Source organism: Schistocerca nitens, chromosome 9 (assembly GCF_023898315.1).
Source record: "Schistocerca nitens isolate TAMUIC-IGC-003100 chromosome 9, iqSchNite1.1, whole genome shotgun sequence".
In the NCBI taxonomy this organism is placed as follows: Eukaryota; Metazoa; Arthropoda; class Insecta; order Orthoptera; family Acrididae; genus Schistocerca; species Schistocerca nitens.
This window is the reverse complement of record NC_064622.1, coordinates 178791021-178803937: the sequence shown is the minus strand read 5'-3', so window position 1 is coordinate 178803937 and position 12917 is coordinate 178791021. Positions and strand designations below refer to the sequence as shown.

The window sequence follows — 12917 nt, the reverse complement described above, 5'->3', positions numbered from 1 at the left end:
CATCCAATGTTCAGCTAAGCCAAGGACTTCTAGTGCTTTTCCTCGATCAGAACATGCAATGCATCCGTTTTATCTAATAAGCCCTGTATGTTAAGAAACATAATCCTAGCAGTATAGTTAGGTATAATGTTATTAGATTTGGAGATACTGCCTGCTGAACTATTTATTTGCTGTTTTTTAGTATGGGTGATACTTATTCATAATAAAAACGTATTTTCAATGTTTGAGAATCACACACAAACATTTTGAATACCAAATAATTAAATTTCTGCCAAAAATAGATCATAGCACTAAATATATCTGAGGTCTTTTATGCACCAATGTTTGACAATACAGGTACCCATAATGTTTCCACTACACACGGCTGGCGAAAAAATCCTGCGGGATCACATACACTTGCAATCGTGAAGAGCTCACCATCTGCTGACCGTTGGGAGCTGTGGCCACGCTCACGCTCTGGGTCAGAGAGCTGGCACCAAGCAGTCAACCGGTCAGTTTACATGGGAGGAACAATCATCCAGTACGCACCCCCATCATATTAAACCTTCCCATGCAACACTCACGTTCGCTTCTGTTGCCTCGCACCCAACATACTGGTCACTTCACTAGTCAGTCATCCACGGCAGGGACGGCCATGGGGAAGAGCCAACAGGTAGGAGCATGCTTTGTAACTAACCACCCATCACAGGCCAACCTAACCCACGACTTCTGATCGATCGAAGCGTCATGTCACTAACGCCGCCAGCTGCAGTGCTCTGCGAGACAAGCAGGCATGGCTTGGTCATATAGTTCTAATTGCAATTCCATCCCAACATAGATTCTCCCCAGTTTAAAAAAATCCACTCTACCGATCCGAGACAGGGATGTTGTTGACCTTACACCTCGAAATGCTCAAGCGAAATGTAGATTTCTCCCTTTCATGCGAGTTATTTTCGAAGACAGAAGAAATTAGTTCATACACACGTTTTCACATCGCTCAAGTATCGTTACATGTGAAAATCCTGTAACAGTAGGGCATAGGCTACATTTCCTCTAAGTATTCCCTCATCAGGTAAAAAAAAAACTGTTCTAATCAGTTTAGTGTCTGTTACATCCTGCATTAAAGGATTAGAATATTAAACTATCTTTGGCTCATGATAGAGTGCTAAGAACTACCTGGCACAGAATGCTTCCTCACTTTTGAACACCGTTAAAGTACCCAACTGCTTCGTCATACATAAAGTGTCTTAAAGCAACAGCATAGAGAAGTTGTGATTATCAGGTTTATACTACGTATCACTTGTTAAATTCGCTAACACAGCTGATTTCATTACGAAGCTCACCTCTCCCTGTGTAGGTGGGAGATCGAAATTTCGTTAAAAGGTATCACCGCAATGAAAAAACTTAATAACCAATCCAGCTCCCGAATCATATCAGTGGCTCTCCCTCCACTCATGGCATGTCATTAACGTCAAATTGATCGGGTAATTAATGTAATTGATCATAAGAGGCACTATGCATGGCGAGTAATTATTTTCCAGTAGTCGGATTATACTCGCCAGGTAGATCAAATTGGAATCCTTGGAGTGAAGATGATGTTCCTTTCGAGGACCAATATTGAGAACCGACATTTGAAACTGATCGCGGCAGAATTGAACATTTCGCATAAGGGCCACGGAGATAAGATACGTGAAATTAGCGCTCATACAGAGGCATACAGATATTCTTTTTCCCTCGCTCTGTTTTCTTCTGGAACAGGAAAGGGAATGAACAGTAGTGGAACAGGGTATCCTCTGCCTCACATCATACAATGGCTGGAGCAGTAAACATAGAGATGTAAATGTAAATTTATTCTACCTATTAAGATGTCACTCCATCCATTTACAGGCACACAAAACTCACAGAAGAAAGCTGTTTCTTATTTATTGAGTACACAAAAGACATAGCTTATGCTACCGATTTTCTCCGGTGAAAATCTTCATATTAGCTCCAAATTTTCTCATTACAGTCACTTCGCGAGACGGGTGTGAGAGGTTGTAATATATTTGCCCACAACACTTAGAAGAGTTATAGAGCTCACATCTCAATTTCCCTTTCGTCAGAATATTGCTTACCTGCCATGTTCTCACGAATATTCCATCTTCGATATATAGCATTTGAATCCACATGATTTCCACGATTAAGAGACGTTCCCTAGCAAGTCACAGACTCCTGCTAATTCTCTCGAAATCCCATCGCGTTTAAACATAACTGTCCCCTTAGTTAGAAAGCTATCTATTGCTGCACATTTCACTGACTAGGTAGAGGGAACACAGCGAGAAAAATAGCATGCTAAAGTACAGATTGAAATTCACATTCATGGAGAGTACACGCGGAGTGTCACATGAAATTCAGAAGCATAACGCCTGTAATTCAGTGATATCGAATAGCAGTCTGCAAATATCATGTTCAGCCTATTCCTGTGACTACTGTGTTGATAGCGTAATGTTCTCAGAGACTTTTCTGACACCACAGTCTCTTTCTCTCTTTTTCTACCCCTCCTCGCTTTTTTATAACATCCATTGGAGTAAACCAATTAACTATACAAACTTTGCTAACATCACCTGGTAAAAAAGTCGATCAGATATTACTGTGTCTCTCTCTTCCGATTTATCGAAAAAAGTACCATCTGCCTGTTGACATCGAGCATATGTGATGATCCTATGAAATATACACGTATTGGTCCATTGAAGCGGGAGGCTAGTGATCGGAGTCGCTTGTGCAGACCAGTGTAGAGTTTTGTCACCTCTACTATAGATCGACCATGCCCCAAGGACAATCAGTCACAAGAGAAGGTTCGTGTGTTATTCTTTCATAAGCAGTTTGTTACATTGTTTTTCTGCTTTAATAAATTCATACAGTGTATGACTACATATTTGTACACCGCCACACATTTTTTTTCTCCCATGACTTTGCGACTTTGAGATCTGTGTCAAGTGCTAGACTGGCATTAACACCTTTCAGTCCATTGGATCTCAGAGGAAACTCCCACAACAGACAGGATGTTTTGAATAAAAGACAGAGGCGGTGTTTCGTATTGGCAAAAATGTGGAGGACATCGCAACATATGGAAACTGGAAGAGTTTACAGCATTTTGGAGCCTTTCAGAAACCTCATTCTCCACAGTGACGGAGTAGCAGGTGTCTCTCTGTTCCGTTCTTCGAAGAGACTTTGAGCACTGATTCCTCATATTGGTAGTGCATATTTCATCCAGGTATATGATCGCTATTTCGGTGTACTAGGTGGTAGTCATCCTGACCTTCAAATCTGTGGACACTGCGTCTTTCATTTTTATGACTTACAGTTCATAATCAATGGGGAAGAAGGGGGTATTCTGCAGGACATAAGCCCATATAGTACAGATAGTGTGCATGATGAGTTGTCAATCCCACTGGTGATTGAATGGAACGATTTTCGTATACCCAAGCGAGCATGTAACTACCCACATCGATCCACATTTTTCTCTTATTTTCATCAGTTTTACGTACTTCCGTAATTTCAAAGCATTTTATTGCAGTACAGAAGGTCCAAACCACCAATCTTAACGAGTTCAACAAAACGGCGCATCGCATCGACCATGTGATGCTATCAGCCAATGACATTGCAGCATGGTTCTCAATTTCTGTGTCATTGCTAAACCACTTTGCGAGAGTCATATACATGTGGATATTTTTCGAACCGTGTTACACAGCCTACATCACATGACACAAATAGTGTTTCTTAGTGTAGGAAATAGCAGTTAGCAGAGAGGAGGTGCAAAAACTACGTTTTCCTTAGCCAAAACACTTAGTAAAATCGGTAAGATTTCATTACGATTTGCCGTTTCCCGCTTTGTGGATGGAGTCGGGAAGTATTCTGACATTCGTGGGATAAATTTGGACATCCAAAGCTTGCGGTGTGCTCTAACTCTGTGTACAGAACACAGTCTCTTCCACACACGGCATCTGTCAAGTAAATGTGTACACAGACTTTGCAGTGCATCACAAATCCTTGTCACTAACTTAGAATCACTACAGTTATGAAACTGAAGACTCGATTTATGTCCAGAATGTGGCAGGGGAATGTATTACTTCGCATACACCATAGATAGTCTAGAGGACGGTGTCAAAATAGGTTTTCCACCGGTTCGACAGACATGATTCTTCACTCTTGCGTTGGAAGTCCTGTGCTGACTGCGGTGTGGGTAGGTTTGCTATTACCGACTGCAGGTAGATAGCGCTCTAATAACACGCAATTCTATACCAGTCAAACACAAGTTATACCACACAACTGATACATCACGGCAAAAATGGTTAAATGTGAGATATATAACCTGCCACAACTCCCACTCCCTAAAATGCAACAGCAGTCTACAATTAAATCGTACCTCGTTACAACCGCTCTCAACCGGTTACTCGATCCACTTTCTGTTATCCTTTAACGCAGATCCATGCCAATTTAAAGGCAGATGGTTCTCTTTTCCAGAAAAGCGTGAAAGACAGCAGTCAACTTGCATGTATCCCTATTACCTCAATAGACATAAAGCAGAATATTATGAAACACCTTGCGGCAATTGTTTTGTGAGGTATTTGTTAGCTGACACTGCATGGTTATGATTGGTATAGAGTATAGAGAAGCACACTGTAGATACAGTTTGTTTGGGTTTAAAACATGTAAAGAGTCTTGCACAGGTTCAAACTGCGATCTGTTCTGTACTTATATATTGCAGCCTCCCAAACTCGTGATACAATGTTCTATATCTAAGGATACTTCATAAAAATCTACAAGGTGGCCGCCGATAAGTTTGGGGCTACACCTGGACTTGTAATCTGACATACGAAAATTCTTTACTCTACATCCACGTTGAACACTCTATTCTGGCCGTCTTATCACCGTCCATAAAAAATGACAGTTTCCCTGGCTCCCAGTGCTTTCATGACGACTTGTTCTCGTAATCCTCTTGCTGTCACATACTAGTTTCCACGTACAAGAATTTTCCAGTACTAATCAGTCATGTAAGTACTTCCTCATTCTCCCTCAATTTCTCCAGATTTTGACGCGCTTTCCCTCAATTTATATGTATTTTCCTTCAATTTTTGTAATTTTACCTATTTTATCTCTCTTCTACTCATGTGATCATGGCATCTCTTCTTGATACGTATTCTAAAATTGCTTGTAAATGTAGTACAGCTGTCAACATCTAGCGCAACTGCACCATTTTTCTGTATGTGACTATGTGCCTGTATTGGTTTCATGTGGGGGCCACCATGGCAAAGGATAGGTTCAGGATAGAGCTCTTAGGTGAATCCATCACTCGTTACGTCAAGGATAGCAGTCAAGGATGGATCCACCACGTGTTACAGCTGGGATGGTGTTCGAATGTGGATACAACATGTGTTATGGACGACACATGGTTCGGAGGTGGATCCACCACATATCATGGCTGGGATACGGTTTGAAGGTGAATCCAATCTCTATATGTCTGGGGCGGTGTCTCAAGGTGGATTCAATGGTGGTAGTTTCCGAGTGAAACTGATACAGGCACACACAAACACACAGAAAAATAGAGCAGTTGTGCTAGGTGTTGGCAGATGTACTATATTTACAAGCAATTTTAGAATATGTGGCCAGAAGTGATGTCATGATTACATGTGCAAAAGTGAGATAATTGCCAAAACTTCAAAAATTGACAGAAAATATGTATAAATTGCGGAAAAATAAGCCAAAATACAGGGAAGTTGAGGGAGAATGAGAGAGTACTTGTATGTCTGCTTGGTGGAGGGAAATTCTTGTACATAGTAACTAGTATGTGACAACAAGAGAAATACGAAAAAAAAATTGAAATGGAAGTACCAGGAACCAAGGACACTGTCATTTTTCATGGACGGCCGGAATAGAATGTTCAACGTGAATGACCACCAAATGCAGAGTAATGTATTTACATACGTCAGATCACAAGCCCAGGTGTGACCCGAAACTTATCGGCGACCACATTATGGGTTTTTATAAAGTTTCCTTACATAAAGAGCATTGTATTATCAGCTTGTGGGGGGAGAGAGGGGCTGCAATATACAAGTACAGAACAGATCGCAGTTTGACCCTGCGCAAGACTCTTTACATGTTTTTAACCCAAACAGTATCTACAATGTGCTTCTCTAAACTCTTTACCAATCACAACCATGCAGTGTCAGCTAACAAATACCTTACAGAACAATTGTTGCAAGGTTTTTCACAACAATCTGCTTTATGTCTATTGAGGTAATAGGGATACATGCACGCTGACTGCTGTCTTTCATGCTTTCCTGGAAACGAGAACCATTTGGCTTTAAACTAACATCGATCTGCATTAAAGGATGATAGAAAGTGGATGGAGTAATCGCTTGAGAGGTATTGTAACGAGGTATGATTTAATGGTAAACTGATGATGCATTTTAGGGAGAGGGAGATGCAGAAGGTCGTATATCTCACATTTAACCATTTTTCCCGTTGTTCTCTCGGGATTTATCAGTTGTGTGGTATAACGTGCGCTTGACTCATATATAATTGCGTGTTCTGTGTGTGACTTAGAGCGCTATCTACCTGCATTCGGTAACAGCAAACCTCTCCACACCGCAGTCAGCACAGGACTCCCAAAGCAAGTGTGGTGAATCATGTTTATCAAACCGGTGGAAAACCTATTTTGACACCATCCTCTAGACGAACGATGGTGTATGCGAAGTACTCCATTCCCCTGCCACTTACCGGATATAAATCGAGTCTTCAGTTTCATAGCTGTAGTGATTCTAATTTAGTGACTGGGGTTTGTGAGGTACTGTAATTTGCTTGACAGATGTCGTCTGTGGAAGAGACTGTGTTCTGTTTACTGAGTTAGAGCACACGGCGTATAATTTCACGCGTCAAACACCGCTGCTGGGCGTTTGTCTATTTACTCATAACATGTCGTTGTTTCGTGCATTTTCCGTTGCTGACGCAAGGTTAGCATAATTTCGGAACCATAATTGGACACTTCTGGAAAACTATATAGTGCATGAGCCGCAAAGAATCTATGCTTCTTTTTCTTTGATGTACAAGGTAGCAATTTTATCATCTTAAAGTTTCACCTTAGTGAGTGAGATAGAACACTTGCAGGGTCAACGTGCGTTATATGTTGCAAATATATTTCCTGCATTGGAGGATTAACAGCATTTCATTCTAAACGAGTAATACATCCGAAACCACAATGCTTTAAAAATTACAGCATGTTTAAGTGTAGAACTGTGTAGCCTTAGGGGTGTGTGTTTATGTTCTACCATCATTTCTCTCCTCCCAGTAGCTTTTTGTTATGGAATCCAAACACTACAACGATTACACACAATTGATAGCACAAGAGATTTGCGTAAAATGTTTCAAACTCCATCACTCTGGAGCTACGTTATGCGTAAATCATACATGTCTTCTTATTATTATTCGTCTGTTATATCACCACAATACTCTGAAATGTATTAGGCTCGTTTCTGCTATACACCAGTAAAGAGTGCTAAACTCTTCTGCATACAAACAAATTGTATGTAACTGGATACGTAACGTAAGTAAGACTGGTACAGAACAGTCTTTGCAGAACGGCAGTTACAGTATTGGAACGAGAATATCAGTCTATATTACCAGCATCGGCCAGTACAAGTCTGGAACATGTGTTATATACTCTTTGCAAAAGCAAAATATCGAAATGTATTGATTATCTGGAACTCGGCTCACACTGTTCCTCCACGAGACATCGAATGTAGCGGATATAGTACCCTCCTGCTTGTACACCTACATCTACATCTGCATGGATACTCTACTAATCACACTCAAGTGCCTGGCAGACGGATCATCGAGCCACCGTCACAATAATTATCTATTATTCCACTCTCGAACAGCGTGCGGATAAATAAACATCTGTATCTCTCCGTGCGAGCTCTGATTTCTCTAATTTTTTTGTGATGGTGTTTTCTCCCTATCCCGCCGGGGTGGCCGAGCGGTTCTAGGCGCTACAGTCTGGAACCGCGCGACCGCTACGTCGCAGGTTCGAATCCTGCCTCGGGCATGGATGTGTGTGATGTCCTTAGGTTAGTTAGGTTTAAGTAGTTCTTAAGTTCTAGGGGACAGATGACCTCAGAATTTAAGTCCCATAGTGCTCAGAGCCATTTGAACCATTTTTTTCCTCCCTATATAGGTTGGTGTCAACAAAATATGTTTGTATTTGGAGGAGAAAGCTGATGATTAAAACCTCGTGAGAATATTCCGCTCCAGCGAAAAATGCCTTTGTTTTAATGGTGACCATCCCATATCCTGAATCATGTCTGTGAGACTCTCTCCCCTACTTCGCGATAATACAAAACGTGCTGCTCTTGTTGAACTTTCTCGATGTACTCAATTAATCCTATCTGGTAAGGATCTCAGACCAGTCAGCAGTACTCCAAAAGAGGATGGACAAGAATAGTGTAGGCAGTTTCTTTAGTAGGTCTGTTACATTTTCTAAGTGTTCTGCCAATAAAACACAGTCTTTGGTTTGCCTTCCTCACAACATTTTCTATGTGTTCCTTCCAATTTAAGTTGTTTGTAATTGTAATTCCTAGGTATTTAGTAGAATTTACAGCCTTCACATTATCGTGTAACCTTTTAGCAACCACATGGATGATGTCACATTTTTCATTATTTAGCGTCAATTGCCAATTTTCGCACCATTCAGTTATCTTTTCTAAATCGTTTTGCAATTTGTTTTGCTCTTCTGATGAATTTAGTAGACAATAAACGACAGCATCATCTGCAAACAACCTAAGAAGGCTGCTCAGTTCCCCCCTAAATTTCTTGCATAGATAAGGAACAGCAGAAGGCCTATAACACTACCTTTGGGAAAGGCAGAAGTCACTTCTGTTTTATTTGATGACTTTCCACCAATTACTACAAATTGTGACCTCTCTGACAGGAAATTACGAGTTCAGTCACATAACTGAGACGATATTCCATACGCATACAACTTCACTACAAGGCGCTTGTAGTGTCAAAAGCCTTTTGGAAAATTAGAAATACAGGATCAATTTCAAATCCCTTGTCAATAACGCTCAACACTTCGTGTGTGTAAAGAGCTAGTTGTGTTTGGCAAGAACAATTTTCTAATTCCGTGTTGACTGTGTGTCAATAGACCGTTCTGTTCGAAATAATTCATAATGGTCGAACATGAAATACGCTCCAAAGTCATGCTGTCTATTGACGTTAATGATAAGGGCCTGCAATTTAGTGGATTACTCCTACTATCTTTTTTGAATGTTGGTGTGACCTGTGCAAATTTCCAGTCTTAGGGTACGGATCTTTCGTCGAGCAAACGGTTGTATATGATTGTTAAGTATGGAACTATTGCATCAGCATACTCTGAAAGGAACCTAATTGGTATAGAGTTTAGACCTGAAGACTTGCTCTTATTGCTTCAGTACTCCAAGGATACCAACTTCTAAGTTACTCATGCTGGCAGCTATTTTTGATTCGAATTCTGGAATATTTACTTCGTCTTCTTTTGTGAAGGAATCTCGAAAGGTTATATTTAGTAATTCTGCTTTCGCAGCACAGTCGTCGATAGTATCTCCATTGTTATCGCGCAGAGAAGGCTGACTGTGTCTTGCCAATAGCATACTTTAAGTACGACCAGAAACACTTAGGGTTTTCTGTCAGGTTTCGAGATAAAGTTTCCTTGTGAAAACAAGTATAAGCATCTCGCAATGATGGTCCGCGCTACATTTCGAGCTTCTGTAAAAGATCGCGGATCTTACAAATTCTGCGTTCGTTTAAATTTGGCATGCTGTTTTCGTTATTTCTGCTAGAGTGTTCCGAACCGTTTTGTGTATCAAGGGGGATCAGCTCCGCCGTTTGTTAATTTATTTGGTATAAATGTCTCAATTGCTGTCGATACTATTACTTTGAATTAAAGCCACATCTGGTCTACACTTACATTGTTAATTTGGAAGGAGTGGATATTGTCTCTCAGGAAGGCGTCTAGTGAATTTTTATTTGCTGTTTTGAATAGGTATATATTTCGTTTATTTTTGGAGGGTTTGGGGGTTACAATATTCAATCTCGCTACGACTAATCCCTGTGTCCCTATTGATGCTCGTTATTAGCTCACGATTATTTGTTGTTAAGAGGTCAAGTGTGTTTTCACAACCATTTACTATTAGCGAGGGCTCATGAACTAACTGCTCGAAATAGTTCTCAGAGAATGCTTTTAGCACAAATTCGGATGATGTTTTATACGTACCTCCGGATTTAAGCATGCATTTTCGCCATTATATTGAGGGTTAATTATTCTTGGAACCTTTCAGCAATTGTGTCATCTGAGTTCGGAAGTCGGTAAAAGGATCCAATTGCTATTTTAGTCCGGTTGTCAAGAACGATATCTGCCCATACTAACTCACAGGAATTATCTGCTGCATTTTCGCTACAAGATAAGCTACTTCTAATAGCAATAAACACACCACCGACAACTGTGTTTAGTCTCTCCTTTCGGAACACCGTTAAGTTCTTCGCAAAATCTTTGGCCGAACTTATCTCTGGCTTTAACCAGCTTTCAGTGCCTGTAACGATTTGAGCAACATTGCTTTCTATTAGCGCTTGGAGCTCTGGTACTTTCCCAACACAGCTATAACAATTTACAACTGTTATACCGACGTTTCCTGTATCTACGTTCTTTCTATGTTCGACTTGTATCCTTTCAGACTAAAGCTCATTTTGTGTTTCCCCGAGACCCTCTAACATAAAAAACCGCCCAATCAACGCCACACACCCCTTGCTACCTGTGTGGCTGCCTCCTGCGTGTAGTGGACTCCTGACCCATTCAGTAAAACACGGAACCCCACCATACTATGGCGCAAGTAAGGATTCTGCAACTTACACGGTCGCAGAACCATCTGAGCCCCTGATTCTGACTCTCCACTCGGCCCTGTAAGCCGCGCGGGGTAGCCGCGCGGTTTGGGGCTCCTTGTCACGGTCCGCGCGGCTCCCCTGTTGGAGGTTTGAGTCCTCCCTTGGGCATGGGTGTGTGTGATGTCCTTAGCGTAAGTGAGTTTCAGTTAGATTAAGTAGTGTGTAAGCTTCGGGACTGTTGACCTGAGCAGTTTGGACCCATAAGATCTTAAAAACAAATTTCCAAATTTCGGCCTTGTACCAAAGATCTGCAACCGGTCCTTTCGACTATGATGCAAATGGTGAGCTCTGCTTTCGTCTCACAAGCAAGACTGGCAGCCTTTACCACTTCTGTTAGCTGCTTGAAACCAGAGAGAGATGGCTTCAAATGGCTCTGAGCACTATGGGACTTAACATCTGTGGTCATCAGTCTCCTAGAACTTAGAACTACTTAAACCTAACTACCTAAGGACATCACACACATCCATGCCCGATGCAGGATTCGAACCTGCGACGTAGCGGTCACGCGGCTCCAGACTGTAGTGCCTAGAACCGCACGGCCACTCCGGCCGGCCCAGAGAGAGAGTCTCCTCCCTGAGAGACAGCGTCAATCACAGACAGTGCCTGGAACTTGTTTGTTAGACTAATCAGGTATGCCTTACATGTGGCCCCTGGGACGTTTTTCACAGCCTGTCACGTTCCAAGACGACCTCCCACTCGACCATGGATGAGTAGTCAACCTCAGTGTGAGCAGTAACTGGGCTGGGCACCAGTGCGGATCGATCAGCCGGCTCAGACATGATGGATGTCTGTTGGATCTGCATGGACAGTCCACAAGAGTGATGCCCACTCACTGCAACTTTAAGCTGTGTAACTGAAGCTATCACAGCCTGGAGTAGAGCATGAAATGTCACCAACTCGGCTCACATCCACACGCAGCCATCACAGTCCCTATACATACCAAAGACTGTTAACAGGCACAGATTCAAAAACTGAACTACAAAAGTGCAAAGATGAGACTAAATATTTCGCTGATTAGGAACCTGTAATACGTTACAAAATCGGTTTACTTTCCGACACAAACATTTACGTGACAGACGTGAGTGCACCCTGAGAGATGCAGATCTCCTTCAGGCTGCAGTACCAGTATGTAGTTTATAAACGCACCACAATGCAGTAGCAAAATTCTCATCCTTCTTCCATATACGACGTGGCAACGGCCTTGCCGCAGTGGATACGCCGGTTCCCGTCAGATCACCGAAGTTAAGCGCTGTCGGGCGTGACCGGCACTTGGATGGGTGACCATCCGGGCCGCCATGTGCTGTTGCCATTTTTCGGGGTGCACTCAGCCTCGTGATGCTAATTGAGGAGCTACTCGACCGAATAGTAGCGGCTCTGGTCAAAGAAAACCATCGCAACGACCGCGAGAGCAGTGTGCTGACCACACGCCCCTCCTATCTGCATCCTCATCTGAGGATGACACGGCAGTCGGATGGTCCCGATGGGCCACATGTGGCCTGATGACGGAGTGCTTTTTTTTCCATTTACCATATGATGCGAAGTCTTTCTAATTTTGCCAATAAGAAACACCACTGTAACTGCTTGTACTGCCTTTTCTTATCACCTCGTGTGTCAGGAGAAAGCTTCGTTTGGCGCTCGCCTTACACTCTGTACATGCTTCCACTGAGTGGTCAAAACACGATCCTGACACGTTAACTCAGCTCACCCTGTTTCTCCACGAGATGGAGAAGGTGGTACATATAGCTCTCTCTGACTCTGTTCAGTTCCGACTTAAATTGGTAACATCACATGGACAAAACTGCAGGGAGAGCAGGGGAGAGTTTGACGAACAGTTACAAGATGCATAGTAATTGTCAAAAGAATGTTGGAGTTTTGCTGTATAGGGACCTTAACAGGTAGTTTCGAAAAAGGTGACTCGTTTCGAGATATGAGAGAGCCACAAATATGATTCGCCAGTGGCTGTAATCATTAACAAACATCTCCAC

The 12917-nt window shown here is 42.2% G+C and overlaps 1 pseudogene; it reads left to right on the top strand.

Moving 5' to 3' along the window:
* Positions 1–12123: 12123 nt before the first annotated feature.
* Positions 12124–12241, top strand: LOC126204618 (5S ribosomal RNA; annotated as a pseudogene).
* Positions 12242–12917: the final 676 nt, after the last annotated feature.